The sequence below is a fragment of the Oreochromis niloticus genome, linkage group LG3 (assembly GCF_001858045.2).
Source record: "Oreochromis niloticus isolate F11D_XX linkage group LG3, O_niloticus_UMD_NMBU, whole genome shotgun sequence".
NCBI classification, from domain to species: Eukaryota; Metazoa; Chordata; class Actinopteri; order Cichliformes; family Cichlidae; genus Oreochromis; species Oreochromis niloticus.
In genome coordinates this window covers 86303996-86314338 of record NC_031967.2, presented here as the reverse complement: position 1 = coordinate 86314338, position 10343 = coordinate 86303996, and the positions used below count along the sequence as shown (strand labels likewise).

The window sequence follows — 10343 nt, the reverse complement described above, 5'->3', positions numbered from 1 at the left end:
TGCCAGTGTAACTACCGCCCCTCCCCCCTCTGCTCAGCGCAAGCACAAGGCTCACGTGCGGAGTGAAGCGGAAAAAAAGTGCGAGAGAGAGGGTGAGAGAAAGGAAAAAAAAAATTCGGCTCTAAGATGAGTTTCGTTCGCGACCGACACATCACTAAAGTCATTGCTTTCGTCCAGAGTTACTCATACAAGGTTATGCATTTGTGCCTAAGAAATGCTCCAGCTCCTCATGAGGTAATACTGGTGGATGTCAGTAATGTGGATGCTGGAGCTGCTTTTCTGCCTAACAACACCCTTTGTGTTTTAATTAACTAACGTGCACGAAATAAAAATTGGCATTCACTGTTTTAAAATTGATTTCATAAAAGTATTAATTTGGCTTAAAGGACTTTATTACAGAATTCCTTTGTGTAGTAAAATTTATAAGAGAACATTGTTGAGCTGTTAAAATTGGAGACAATCCAACTGAATTTTTCACCCACATTTACAGTTTGTCACAGTTTGTCACAATTTAAATGAGCATGCTGTTTAGGGTCCTTGGTCACACATTCCAGCGCTTTAACCGTGATAAATAAACATGTGTCATAAATAAATGTATCATAATAAATATCTAATAATATGATAACAGCAGCAAATATTCAGTATATCAGTACAGACTCCAGTCTTTCATTTAACTGTTTTTAAACAAACTTTATTTTCTGCATTTGTTAATAAGTATTAACAAACTGTATTAACATTTATGTATTAACACATCTGTATGTGTGTAAAGCATGCCCCCCACAGCGCCTTAGTGAGACAGAACAAACAAAAATCCTTTTCCCGTAAAGGTATGGAAGAAATATAGTATCATCAGAATCCAACTATTTTTAGACATTGAATTTATAACACTGAATTTTTATCCTCCAAATTTCCCTGCAAAAAATATTCACCTGCAAAAAATTCACCTGCAAAAATTCACCTGCAAAAAATTCACCTGCAAAAAATTCAACTGCAAAAATTCACCTGCAAAAAATTCACCTGCAAAAAATTCACCTGCAAAAATTCGCCTGCAAAAATTCAACTGCAAAAGTGATGACCTTAAATGACCCAAGCCAGAGCAATCAGCACTAGATCGAGTCGAGCGGCTCTCAGCCAATTAAATTACGCTGTTTGATCACATGACACCGTTAGCCAGCAGTGTGTCTCCTAGGATAGCTGTTTAGAGGTGAGTGATTAAGTTTTTCTCCTAAATAGAGATCATTACAGAATGCCTAGTCCTACTTAAAATCCCATTCATTTTTCTTTTATTTTATCATCTACTCGAACTGAGGAAAACGTTTGACTAACTCAACGAACATTTCCGCGCCTCCCCTGCCTGTCTGCAGAGGCAGTTTTGAATTCAGGAGCGGCAAGATGGCAGCGGCAAACCCTGGCGGTTCTCCGGTAAGTATATTATGTTTTATCTTCAAGTTTGTCTTTTGAAACGTTAATTTTATTTAAATCCGTTGGTCACGTATAAGGTACACAGACGGGGTCTTTGCTCAACTCGTCTGATGCGTGTCTCACTAAGCGCTACATGCTAGCATCCTGCTAACCGAGCTAACCTTTACATGCTGTGCTCTACAAAATAGGATACTCGGTACAAAACCATACTCCGCAGATATTGATAGATAGACGAACACTGCAAATATAATGTGGGAAACGAGAACGGCGTTGGGTGAAGGGGTAAAATACACCATGAATAAAGCCATAGAGTGAATGGCTGCCATGGTTGCAGAACGGCCTGATTTAATGACAAGAATGGGGAAGAGTGAGGTGAAGTGAACCAAAGCCACAAAACACGGTCAGACGAGGCGGGAATAGGGCAGTGATACGTCCGTCAGTATGATGTTGGTGTGTGCTTTGGTGAACAAAAACTCGAGACCGGTAGCAGGAAGATGGGAGACTCGTGTTTCACTGGAATAGTGGTGAATTAAAACATCATTTGTTGGGGAAATTTAGGTGTAAATGCATCCATACAGGCGAGACAGAGGCAGACCAGGGGCCTGTTCTTCGTACCTCGCTAAGTAAGTTAGCCGGATTTGAATGTTGACGATTTGGCGTGATCTTGGATCGTTCGGTTCTCCGAAGCTCATCTGGGACTTGCTGTCATAGCAACCGATCCGTAAGAGTAAGCCTGCTCGGGAGCAGGTTTACTTTATGTAAACAGGATTAGATCGCGGCCACTCAGGTATGTCCGCTGCAGTTATATGAAAGCAACAGCGATATTTCGCCACTGTTTTACCATAAATAAATATTATCAGTGTAACTAAAGATAATGCAGCATTTGATGCTTTTATTGATTTCATACAGATACATACAGGTCATTTCCGAAAAAAAGGGAAATGTATTATTAATCATTCTATTACATGTAGTAGATCATGTCAGATGTAATTCATAGTTTAGAGTAGTAATAGTAAATTACTACGTGCAATCAAGATGAGAGACCACGACTATAAAAGCGAAGGTGGATTTGGGAAGTCTGTCGCAGCCATGTCCTGTCCGTTTGTACGCGAGCAAGGAAGGTGCAAGATTGATAAGGAGAGTTTACAGAATTTAGCGGATATTGCGGGATAGACGGGATCCTTTAGCTCAGCGCGACGGTGTGCTCATAGAGAGATATCTATTCTCCCGAGAGGGTATTATTTACTCTCTCTCTCTCTCTCTCTCTCATATATATATATATATATATATATATATATACTTACTGTACTGTATATACTTACTCCCGACTTACTGTGCATGCTATGCTTCAGTCACCCCTTGCATGGGAAAAGGTAAAAGTGATGGTGTGTTATGTCAAACTACACACAAAAAACCCCACAGTGTCAATAAATGTCACAGTACAAAAAGGGGTGTGGCGAGGGGGTGCAGGACCACCACCTGTCTTTATTTGCTCTGCCCTTTTCTTGGTTGCTGTTATAAACAAACAAACAGATTATTTCAGGGTCTCATGTCATAGACTAAAAGCAATATAAGTGATAAATATTACCATTCTGTGGAATGTTCTTATATTTCACTTTTACTTTTTCCCATGTTCTAGTGGGTCCTGTTGTGGCTCTAATGTGAAAGAGGATATAATGTAATATAATATAATGTGGTATAATATAATATCACATGATCTAATGTAATATCATGGATCAACTTTCTGCCAGCCCTCTCTCCTTGCTTTCGCAGCCTTTGCAGTGTTCTCCTGCGTTTTAATTAAACTCTGAAACTCCTGAAATCCCTCAATCAAGAGTTCTTGGTCTGCTGCCGTAAAATACTGAGCGCGCTCCTTCGACATCTTCGCCGACCAATCAGAGGATTGCCGATCAATGTTTCTACTATCGATGCGTAGCCCCTTTTAAGCCACCCAGTGATCTCAGATTACTTCATCCAGCTGTACTAATCGTCAACAACAGGTGCGTTCGGAGAACCGGATTAGCGAGCTCACGGTTAGCGCGATGATTTGATCTTGGATGTGTCATTTGATCTTGGATGTAGTAAGCGAGGTACGAAGAACAGGCCCCAGGCAGTGAAGAAAACAATGCAAACATTAGAAATATTAAAACGGAAATATGGGATTAATATAACATACAATTAGGGAAAATTGAAGGAACACAATGTAAATTATACTGTAAAGTCATTAAAACAGCATAACCTGATTAAAAGAAACATGTAATTAGGGTAGGATGGTGATGATGATGATGATGATGATGATAATAATATTAAAAAACATGTACAAGATGGGCATGTATACTTGTACCCAGAATTTAACAACTATAAAGTTGTGGCATGACAGTACCTTACCCCATCCATTATATCCACACTTTCAGAAAAGGATATGGTCAATATCTTTACAAATACTATCTAAACTTAAACAGATAGCATAAGTTAAACGGGATATTCCCTCTGCGCTCTCCTAGAGAGAATACATCAAATTAAACAAATAAGTAGTCTATGGCATTTAAAAGTGGTTACCTACAATTCTGAAATGCTAATACTAATTCTTATTGATGATGATACTGTATTTGAAATCCTGGTGTAACACTGAACCCGACATCATAAAATGATTTCCCTTGTAATGTCAGGGAGCTACAATCAAGGAGGGAAAATATTACTATCTCACCCCTTGTATCCAATTACATAACAGCACTGCTTGGTAAAGGTGTTGAATTAGCTGGGTCGCTCAGTTTGGGGAAAATTGTGGGTAGCCTGCAAGGGCCTCAACTTCTCCATTCCCACAATGTGCAACAAATGGGCACAGCTGATCTTCAAGAGTGGAACATCGGCCAATTACTTCCAACTTTAACGTATTTTTGCAAAAATATTCTTAAAATTGTCTCTTTACACAGATCATAATGATACAAGATGGCACTTGTGTAATTTCCTATAAATTCAATAAATCTAAATAATTGTTACCAACCCGGTAAATCCTGAAAAATGTTTTAACAGCTGTGTTAAATTAAACTTCATACTGACACATGCTGGAAAGTGCATTCATGAGACAATTTTTTTTATGCCTTCTAGAGCAGTAGCAATCAAAGATTTTAAGGATTCTTTTACATTTTTTTTTAAAACACTCTGATTAAGGCATATGTTGTTCTTTATTATCGGATCTAAGTTTGTTTAAAGCTTCGAATGTTTTGAGGTACTTTTCTTTGTTTTCAGGGTTCGTGGCAACCACGGATGGGAAAATGTGGAGGTTGCACAGCTGATGTTTACTGTTCGTGGCACAGGAAGAGGCAGTTTCATTTCAGGAATGAGTGTGCACAATCAAAGGTTTGTTCTCATAAAATACTGTCAACCTCAAATGTTTCTGACATAAGATGGAAGGTGTTGCAGCTTTATTTCCATTATTTAAAAATACATAAACATTTAAAGGGTATAGTTTTATGAAAAAAGTTTTATAGTAAAATGCCTTTAGAGAACAGTGCCCTATCCAGCAGGATATATTGTGTGATATGTGTCAGGTTTTTTTTTTTTTTTTTTTTTTTTGTTGTTGTTGTTGTTGTTGTTGTTGTTTCTTTCAATTTCCGTTATTTACCCCTCAAGGAAGAAAATATTGGACAGGTCCTACAAACCCCAAAGAGCCTTCAGGACTCTGCCCTATTTTTAGTTATTCACACACCTTTTCCAGTCTGTTACTTCCTTCCCTGAATGTTCATTCTGTGTTAATGGTCTGGTTGTCATCTCATGTATTGCCACTGATCATTACAACCCTTTTGGCACCTTTTAAGTGATATGCCTGGGTCCTTCCTACATGCCCTGATAATATATTATTACTGTTGTCATGCACACATTTCATGTAGGGTTAGAAACAAGCAGGGAATTTCTCATACACACCAAAGAAAGGCCATACCTAATTAAATATTTTTTGTATATTATTTCAGAATAGAGCGACTGTGGAGAGACCTCTGGGTGGCCGTTACATGCATTTACTACGATGTTCTTCACAACCTTGAGGAAGAAGGCCTTCTTGACATTTCAAATGCTGCACACCTCTTTTGCTGCCATTACATCTTTCTTTCTCGACTGGAGGATGATTTTAATACATTTTGCAGTGGATGGGACAGAAAACAACATGAGTCCCAACCAGCTGTGGGAGTTGGGTCACAGATATCACCCTGTTCCTGTTCCAGAAAACACACAGGTAAAGGTGCACATTTTTAGTACTCATTGATTCTCTTACAGAGAATGTGATGATTTTATGGATAAAGTCAGTCATAAATCCACAAACACAACAAGCTGAAAGTCAGTGATGCTGCTCGGTTTGCAGTCCTGAATATGACGGCACAAGCAGGATTCACTGCACTGTTAATGTTAGCTATGTTATATTGCTGCCTCTGTTCGGTGGTGTCGAGCCAAACGGACTTTAACGTGTGTTTGAACGAGCTGACGGTTCACTCGTTAAGCTGAAAGAAAGATGCTTTAATCACAGGAGTCACACACGTGTCCACTGTACCATCTGGGAACTCTTCTTGTTTAGCACTCGTAATAACACAAACACTAAATCCTCCTTCTCTTGTGCTGTTTTGTAGCAGTGTGTACACCTGAGACTGTCACCTGTCTGTCTGTCCTGCACTCTCTCTCTGTTTCTTTCTCTCTGATTGTGGAATAAAAGTATGAACATGTATTTATAAGTTACACTTGTGTTTGAATCCTGCAGCTTATCACACATTTGATTTCCATGTGTGACAACTGCAAGTGTCCAGAGTGAGGACAGACTGAGGGACCCACTGCTGCACATCATCTGTGAGGCTTTGCACCCCTGATGATCCGCCAGGACAAACTCAGGAGTGTGTGAGGAAGAGGAGGAGGAAGAGCCAGCAGCAGCTGACAGATGGAGAGAATAGACAGACTGTTCCCTGTTTGTGAAGGACTGCTAGGAAAGTTTAACATAACTAATTGTCTGTCCTGAATCAGTCTTATTAGGTAATGTTCAAATAATGTTATCATTCCAGTGTTTTCAGTGTGGGAGAAAGTACTCAGGGCCTTCAAGTTACACACTATGAAAGGCAGCAACAAGTTTAATATTCAGAAACCTAAAGTATGTATCAGCAGCAGAATGGAGCTAAAAATAAATGTTTGTTTCAGTTCTATGAAGCTTTGAGTATTTTGGATTAGTAGCACTGCTGTGTTTGTTGCATCATATTGCTGTAATTGTTTATATGCTTTATATATTCTGAGGTAAGTTGATCTATAGTGTTACATCATATTCTATAAGGATGTTATGTGTTTGTTTACTTTCTGCCCAGTTTGACCCATTTAGCAGAAGTCAGCCTTAAAGCAGTTATGACATGGTCTGATTTTCTCACCCAATAAAGGAATATTTCATATATCAGTCTACTCTTTGTTTATTAGAAACAGTTTTCACAGCTCGTACATTTTCTTTTTACACATATATGTAAGCATTGAGCCAAATTTAGTAATGCCAACATATTAAACGAACAACATTTGTCTCTTATATATAATACACCTATATATGCACTGTCAAAGATATTTGTCTTTGAGTGAAGATTTAAGGTGATAGGACTTATAAATAACTGGAACGTGAATCTTTACTGAAGCTCAGTATTTGACACAGTTCACTCGCATGAATTTCACTCACATGTGATGTGACAATAGAAGTTATTTGATTTGAGAGTTCAAACTCACTGCTGTAATAACTTATGATTAATATAATAACTATAATATTGGCCATATCATATTTACACTGACTTTAGTCTCATGAACAATATTAGCTAATTGTTATTTACTAGCTAATCTTAAATGACTGTTCAGTACAGAAATGAAGGCCAACAATCATGTTTTACAGTCCTGTGGTCTCGGCCTCAGATACTTATTAAATCACACAAAGCTCGTATATAGACAAACACACGAACAAAATATGTTCTCCTTCATTTCTGTCAAGCAAAGCTGTATGAAACGTTTTCAGCGGTTGGTGTTATGGTTGCTAGGCAACCTGGGAAGCGCGACGGAGGCTAGACCGTCCCATTTCACAAGCCTCTTACTTCCGGCCTTAGCGGTCTTTGAGTACGCGGCCCTTGAGGACCGTTGAGGCTGCGTACTTTAAGGCTGCAGACCCTGAATTGGGATACAGCCTTAATCACTCACCTCTAAACAGCTATCTTCTAGGAGACACACTGCTGGCTAACGGTGTCATGTGATCAAACAGCGTAATTTAATTGGCTGAGAGCCGCTCGACTCGATCTAGTGCTGATTGCTCTGGCTTGGGTCATTTAAGGTCATCACTTTTGCAGGTGAATTTTTTGCAGGTGAATTTTTTGCAGGCGAATTTTTGCAGTTGAATTTTTTGCAGGTGAATTTTTGCAGTTGAATTTTTTGCAGGTGAATTTTTGCAGGTGAATTTTTGCAGGTGAATTTTTTGCAGGTGAATTTTTGCAGGTGAATATTTTTTGCAGGGAAATTTGGAGGATAAAAATTCAGTGTTATAAATTCAATGTCTAAAAATAGTTGGATTCTGATGATACTATATTTCTTCCATATTCGAGTATCTGACAGCTGCTGGAGCTCCATAACACGTTGTCCAGGAAAGAGAGACTCCTGAAATTTGACCAAGGCAGCATGACGCTTTGGGGAGCCTGAGCAAAAGGCATACAATTTCTCCACCAAGTTGAAAAATGTCACAAAATGCTTGCTGGACTTTGATGCCTCCACTAGTACCAAATTGAGGCAATGGGCTTTGCAGTGCACATAGAGGGCCTTCTCATTGTGTGCACGGATTCTAGCTTGGAGACCTTTATACATGCCACTCATGTTGGCTGCTCCATCATAGCCTTGACCATACATGTTCTTCATCTCTAGGCCATTCTTTTGCAGAAGCAAGAACACTGTATTCTCCAGCTCCTGGCCTGTAGTTGTATCAACATTGCACACTTCGATGAATCTCTCCTTTATTTGCATATGATGAAAATATCGCACAACAAATGACACTTGCTCTTTGTGTGAAACATCAGAGGTTTCATCAAGTAGAATGGAATACATTTCAGCCTCTTTTATTTCACGTTGTATCTCCTTCCTGATGTAAGTTCCTAGTGCTGCAATGATGTCATTTTGACTTCTGTTGGAAAGCAGTGACACCTGGGGCCTTGTCTTGGTGGCTTTAACTGTGGCAATTTTTTCCAAATGCATTTTCAGCACACTATCGGGAAAATACATTGACTAATTCACGAAAATTGCCACGGTTATCACTGGACTCACTCTCATCATGACCTCGGAATGCTTGTCCCTGACGTGCAAGATACACTGTTAGGTCAATTAATCTTGTCAGGATTTCTTTGTTTGTCTGCCTCTCTCGCTCTCTAACTTCCACCCCTTTTACGTCTGAAACATCAAATGCAGACTGAAGGGCCTTTTTCTGGAAATTGATCCATCTAACCATGCTTGTCATGTGCATCTCTGCGCTGGAGTGTTGTTTGATTTTTTCAAGAGCAGTACTCCACTTTCTGATGCCATCAGTTGTCCAGGCTGTTCTGCTTTTATATTTTTCATCCGAGAGGAAAAGCCGACAACTAAAACAATGCATTGAATTAGCAGTGGGTGAGTATTCCAGCCACACATTAGCAGAAAACCACTGTTTCTGGAATGATCTCCCCTCAGTTTTTGGGTAAGGTATATCAGGCTGACATGGGCCCACATTGCAGCACATTGAAACGTATCTGTCATTGCGCTTTATTTTAAATGTATGGATGTGTGTTGGATCTGTTGGGTATTGTAAAGCTGCTAACTTTGACATTATGTGATCGATCTGTTCTTCCTCATTGTGGTCTTCAGAGAGCACTACATCAGTGTCTGTAGGCCTAACTGAACCTGTTGCTGCATTGGTCGCGGCTTCATCTGTTTCTATATCTCCCTCTTCTGCTATGCTGGTAGATGGCGTAGAGCTGCTTCCCTGCTGTGACTGACTACAATGGAACAATAATAATAATAATAGTATTATTATTTATCATAATAATAAGCTTAAACAGATAGTTTTAATAATAACCCATACTGCAAGTCTTGTAACATAGAAATAACTTTCGTAGGTACAAAATAATAGTTAGCTCAATGCCTGCTGATTAAGTTCATTAAAAACTAAGTGTGAACAGCTTTTAAGATTTTTCAATAGAATTAACTGCAAGGAGCAGGTTACATTAAAACATTAAAATAGAACCTGACTCTGCCCTTGACTCTGACCTTTCATCTTCATTTTCCTTTGCTTTCATCCAGGAGAGCAGAGAACTGCTTCCCTGGGCTGCCTGTTGTAGATCCCTTTCTTTCTCCTTTCTCAGCCTCTCTTTCCTAGGCATTATGCTTGCTGAAATTAGTAAATAAATAGACCAAAATGTATGAGAACGAATAAGACTGACTGTGGTCATTACAAGAACAGGGCAGAATGGTCGTTTTCACAGGCAACTGGGAACTGCCTATTTTTCCTTTAGCAAATTAATGTGTTAATGTTGCCAATATGTTACACCAAAAAAAATTAACATGTCTAACCAGTGCTTCTCAAAACTTTTAACATGCACCACCCCCAACACCGTACCCTTCAAACTACCAATAACAACGTCACTGTTCTGTCACAATCAGGTCACAACACAGTGCGTAAATGTCTGCGAGCATCGCTGAGTCAGTAACAACCAGTTAGGCTAAAGACTGCATCTTTAGACAGTTGGACGGTGTTCTAACTTTCTCACAGGAGACACCTACTAAAGACAGTCAAAGACATTAATTTCAATCTTACCAAAGTAGGACAGTAGTTGACGTTAGTTATGGAAAGGCTAATCCACAAAAACGGAGAAACGTCCATAATTCTATTATTCATAATCATGTCAAGGTTT

General features: G+C 39.2%; 1 long non-coding RNA gene across 2 annotated transcripts; it reads left to right on the top strand.

The window, feature by feature from the left end:
• The first annotated feature begins 1177 nt into the window (after positions 1 to 1177).
• LOC112846408 (uncharacterized) lies at positions 1178 to 6227 on the top strand. Of its 2 annotated transcripts, XR_003219339.1 has the most exons (5): positions 1178 to 1204; positions 1365 to 1422; positions 4672 to 4782; positions 5394 to 5653; positions 6170 to 6227. It is a non-coding gene; the product is annotated as an uncharacterized LOC112846408 (long non-coding RNA). The 2 variants fall into 2 exon arrangements; XR_003219338.1 differs by lacking the exon at positions 1178 to 1204 and having other exon boundaries at positions 1240 to 1422.
• Positions 6228 to 10343: the final 4116 nt, after the last annotated feature.